The sequence below is a fragment of the Dreissena polymorpha genome, chromosome 4, assembly GCF_020536995.1.
Source record: "Dreissena polymorpha isolate Duluth1 chromosome 4, UMN_Dpol_1.0, whole genome shotgun sequence".
NCBI lineage: Eukaryota > Metazoa > Mollusca > Bivalvia > Myida > Dreissenidae > Dreissena > Dreissena polymorpha.
This window is the reverse complement of record NC_068358.1, coordinates 139,750,983-139,756,897: the sequence shown is the minus strand read 5'-3', so window position 1 is coordinate 139,756,897 and position 5,915 is coordinate 139,750,983.

Genomic DNA, 5,915 nt, shown 5'->3' with positions numbered 1-5,915 from the left:
AAAAGGCAAGATCAATGTCTTGAAAGATTGCCATTTCATAATAGAACCGTATAAGCACTGCATTTAGTGTAAACCAACATACCAGGTAGAACTTTTCAAATAACCCCAAATAAGTGTTAATTGCTAACAATACTATACAATAAAATGTATGAGGCAATTGCGTATAAAATCTTCAATAATTTTATTTATATTAAAACGGCCACCGGAAAAACTTTGCGGAACCGAAATTTCGCGAACTCAAGCACTCTTTTTCTTGAATATTTGCATCTTTGTGATAATTAAGTCTTAATTATGATTATTATTTGATTATGCATTTTTTTTCACTCTGAAGTTTCTAGGCAAAGATGGTCCTCCAACGGTATTTTTCGTTTTCCCATGGTATTTTTTTCCGATGGGATTTATTCCCCCATAATTTGAGGATGGAAAGTTTTTGGGATTTTTAAACGTGTTTTCGTCGCGTATTTAAGTATTTGAACGTTATTTAAGGATTTTAAAATCGTTGTATGCGGAGAAACAACTTACATTTTTGATTTATAAAAACATCTAATTTTTCAAACGGGAACATTATTCTTTTGAGAGATTTATTCATGTTATTTCTTTAAGCACTATATGTTATCAATAATCAACAATCAATGCGATTTTACTGCGTTTACTCGTGTTTGAAAGAAATCCCATATATAATAATACTAGTATTAGTGTGCTCAAAATGATACATTTTTACTTTTATGCAACTGACATACCGGTAGTTTGTTAAAGCCTAATGTTGAGACCAATTGGTGAATATGTACCAGTATCAAGGTTACGCATTCGCAAATAATTTCCTTCTTTGAGATATATAGATTTCGCAATCTTTGATCTCGAATTTCACCATGACCGAGCGTATAGCCAATATATCACTATACGTGACTGGAAAGGTGGTTCCATAAGCTTACAAAAATGCATAACAAAACAATCTATACGTAGTAACTCAAAATAATAACCTTAAAACATATGCACCGGTTTTACAGACACCGGCAAAGTCATCTTGTATGCAAACACCATGCCCTACTATTGATGCTGGCAACCACCAACATACATAGAAATGCACATCATGCCTTTTGCCCTTTGACTTACACATGTACCTTTAACTTGATAATAAAACTTATCATTTGAAATGCCTTTTTTTTTAAATCTTATGCACCAGGACCTGCATCATATGTGCTTAGTAGCAAACTGACTGCATGTTGCCCCCAAAATTCCACATTCTTATAGGGGTATGTAACCTCAATGCATCGCTATTGTATAGACAACGCTTTCATACTGTACACAAAACTGATAAATATTATTGAGGACGAATGTCCTATTGCATTAATAATATTGATAAAGTACAACAGCCTGACCATAATACCATGTAAAAAACTTTTTTGTTTATATAATTTAAAGTCATTTACACATTATTAAGATCCGCGTTACGCGAAAATGTATCTTATGTCATATACGGCCAGAGTAGCTCCGTCATAGGTCTTTATGAGCAACACTGTCCGCTATAAAGTGATGCCATGTTTCTGGCTTCATGATCGGACGTTGAAGCTCCTGACCAGACTGTGCGGATAGGCTGGGCTGAAACTACGCTGGTCGTATATGACATGAGAATAATGTTCGAATCACGCGGCTCATATTGTCTATTAAATATTGTATTAACATTAAATTACCTTCCAGTAAGTAAAAGGGAGTTTTAGAAACATTTGTTTCTGTTTGTGTGAATATGTAGCTAGGGTTTACAAAATGGAGTTTACGGTTAACTATCAAAGCGCTGAAGCACTGAAGTTGTTCGCTATTGCATAATCTTAGACGCAACTCGTTTAAAAAAATTATGTTATAGCTTTTTAATATTGCAACTTTGAAATGAACACAGCCCATTCAAATCTATACAGATTGTGTCTTAACGCACGGGTCGAGATGTTTGTGCACTGTTTACCCTCATATTTATGTTATAAAGAAAACTTATTCAAAATAACAACAACATGTCTCTTTTTTGACGTTCTGAAAGCATTACAAATATTATGAAAATTGTATAATGAGAACCAGTTAGTATGAAATAAAATTTGTAATTTCCATCATATTAAATGATTTTTTTTGGAATATCGAATAACTATCACACTAAGAATAATTTCATGATGGAAATTCCCTTTACAAACCTTTTTTGACACCATATACAATTCAAAATAAACAATAAGATAATTGATGAAAATAAATAAAAAATAAATCTGCGAGCAGTAGTTTTTGCTCACGAATTAGGTAGTCATAAAGACAGCGCCGTTTACACTTACTTTGTTTTTGATGCATTACTTGTTACCCTAGTAGTTCACACGGTGTCAACCAGTCTCTTACCTTAACGTCGGTATAGAACACTCTTGCGCTTTTTCGGCAAAGCTGTTTTACCCAGATTTTCACATTTAATGACCTCTACATAACGCCAGCAGGCACGAATGATTACATTCGAATATTTGTATAGGCTGATTCGAGAGAAATCCCCTGAAATTAGGCTGCATCACTGTGTCTGTGCGCAGCGTGAAGGATGTAATACTGTTCAATGCACGGAATTCCGACTACTCTCTGCATGTTCAAACGACACAAATTGTGGCCAAGTGACAATAACGCGTTAAAATCCATCTCGTAGAATTTCAGGGCTTTGTACTCGGTCACAAAATCGGGGAAGACATAATTGACTATCGATAAACACAGTTTTGCTTTCAATATGAGAACAAACAATACAGACAGACAAATAGGCAGACAGACAGACAGAAAGTTTATTTGAGTTTCACTTTCATACATTCATGATATATTAAACATGTAGAAAATTAAACAAGTTCATGTATAAAACCACTCTAATTGAGTTATGAGAGACTGTAAAATGTATGAACCTACGTCATATAAAACGATATAACTAAACAATAAAATCATAGGTAAAATACTAAATAAAACATTTATCTACGTTTGTATGTACAACATATACACACCTATATATACATATGAATATATATTCACAGTTACATAATAATACAAATTAAATATTAATTATTTGTAAATGTAGTTGCGTCTTAATCTTAGTATTTCATGACAGGTTTTGGCACTATATTTTACCATATTTTTATCGGAGAGAAGGAATGAAATCTTATCAGGCACTGACAATGAATTGAAATCATTATTGATGGATGTCGCTTTTAATACAATTTCATTTCTCAAGGTGTTGTACAATGGACATTGGAGTAAAACATGAGTTTCGTCTTCCACCACAGTTTTACAATAAAAACAAGTTCGATGTTCTAAGACAATTCCTTGGTAACGACCAGTTTCAATTTTTAAGGGTGCTACCCCGCACCTGAACTTGGCTTAAGCCCTTCTTTCATGTCTTGTTATAGGTCTATTTTTAACATGAGGTTCGGCTTTAAATGTACTTTTAAAAGTCTTATAAAGGCGTAATTTATTTCCACCGGTACTGTTACTGTTACCAGTAACTGAATTAATTTGGTTTAACCATGTCTGGTTTAACTCATTTGACATATTTGATTGGAACAAATGAAATATTTTTGTTAATTGTAATTTACTGACATATGTATTTATGTTACAATCATGTTCAGTAAACGATTTAACGGTCTTTTTAACAAAATGTGGCCAGCATTTATTATGAGAAGAAACGGCTCTAAACGTAATATTGTTAAGGCTATTGGTGTCCATATTTGAGAGTCAAATCCAATAGCCCATGGGTGATAACGGCCTTCCACTGTTTTACTATTGGTGGCGTCCATCCAATGTCCCCGTTCACAGCGGCGTTTGGTGTGTACTTCCCGACCCCCAGGAAGAAGCGGGCAGCTCTATGTTGGACTGCATTAATGCACGAGAACTCTCTGCTTCCCCATATTGCGGCTCCGTAGCTAATTGTGGACCAGACACTTGCCTCGAGTTTTGAGAACACTTCGTATGGCATTCCGCCCAATGCTTTAAACTTTGCGATGATAAGACCAAGGGCTCGTGTAGCTGACTGCGCTACATGTTTTGTCGTTACGTTATAGTCCAAAGTGTCAGTAAACATTAAGCCAAGATAACGGTAGCTTTCCACGCATTCAATAACGTCATCATTGCACCTAAAATTTAAGTTCGTTTTTTCTTTGGAAGGGTGTCGAAAATGCATAATCTTCGATTTATCAGTATTAATTTTCATATAATTTAGATCGCACCACTGTGATAATAAAGTTAATAGGTGTTGGAGATCTTCCTCATTCTCTGTGAGTAAAACTAGATCGTCGGCGTAAAAAAGGTGACTTATGATTTTGCCGTTAATGTTCACGCCCTTGTTTGATTGCTCGAATAGCTCGCTTATGTCGTTGAGAAAGAGGTTAAACAAAGTCGTTGAAACCAAACAGCCTTGCTTCAATCCCGATTTTACGTCAAACCATTCCGAAGTGTAATCATTTACCCGTACAGCACATTCAACGGATGCGTAAAGGGATTTTAGAGCATTTAAGAATTTACCGTTTAAGCCGTAACTAGTTTCTAGCTTGGACCAAAACTTATGTCGATTGATTCGGTCATAAGCTTTAGAAAAGTCCACGCATGCGACAAAAGTATTTTTCTTACTTTTCTTTCGTGCATCAACAATATTTGTGACAGTGGACAGCTGATCGATGGTACTTCTTTGTGGGCGGAATTCGTTTTGAGTGTCAGATAGAATATTGTTAGTTTCTACCCATTTTGTAAGTCTATTGTTAAGCACAGAACAATACGCTTTGTATATAGCTGATGTTACCGTTATTCCTCTGTAATTTCTTGGATCTCTGTTGTCTGAATTACTACATTTAAGAATTGGGGTAATAAGTCCGTATTGTCATGCTGAGGGTACACTGCCGGTGTCAAAACAAACATTGAACAGGCTGTGTAAAAAGTATATCGTGAGCTTATTATTTAAAGTCTCCGCTGGTATTCAGTCTTATCCGGGGGCTTTGTTTTTATTTAGTGATTTGACTGCTTTCTCGATCTCTAGAATGTCTATACCGTTATTTAGTGTATACGTTAGCCAATGTTTGTTGCAGAGTAAATAGTAACAACTACTTTTTGTCTCGAGTGTAACAATTTACAAATATCTTATTTATTTCTTATGAGCTCTAACAGATACACAAAAACATATCTGAAATGTTTAAATTGTTTTAGCTGGCATTCAGTAATGTATCAGTACTTCACAGTAATACGAGACAGTTGTGTATAAAGCTGTTACATTGACTTGTTCGATAGGTCAAAATGAGATACATTTATTCATATTTAGAACATTCAGTATATTTTTCCGTCTAAGTTGAATTTAAGAACTGAAGTGTGTCTATGGCATGCAAAAATAATGTTGAGTTATTTATAACGGTTTTTCCAACTTTTGAATTGGCATGCCTAGAAATATATAATGATGTCAATTCCCATTAACCATATTTGTTGACTAAATACATTTATTTGTATAATCTTTAATTAATTTTATCATTAATAATATAAACAATTTCCTTACAAACCTCACCATGAAGGACATGAAAGCTTCTATTCCAAACCCCGAAGGCCCTTTCAATACTGTTTCTGGTGCCTATGTGAGCAGCATTGTACTTTTCCCGAGCTTCTGACTCTGTGAAAACAGTTATATGTTTATAGTTTTAATACTGAACTATTTTATTGAAAAAGTGTTAGTATTAAGAGAATCAAGGAAAATCTATTTCATATATGTGTTGATTATATGCTTAGCATACATGAAATTTGTTTTGTATGTTTTGTTTTGTTTTGTAGTTTATGAAAAAAAATACTTGTCATTATAATATTTGACTAGATCTGGTAAAAGCTATTTCTAAAAATACAATTCATGACATTGACTTGTTGTTTTCACCTGGCTGAAGTAACGGTGTCAG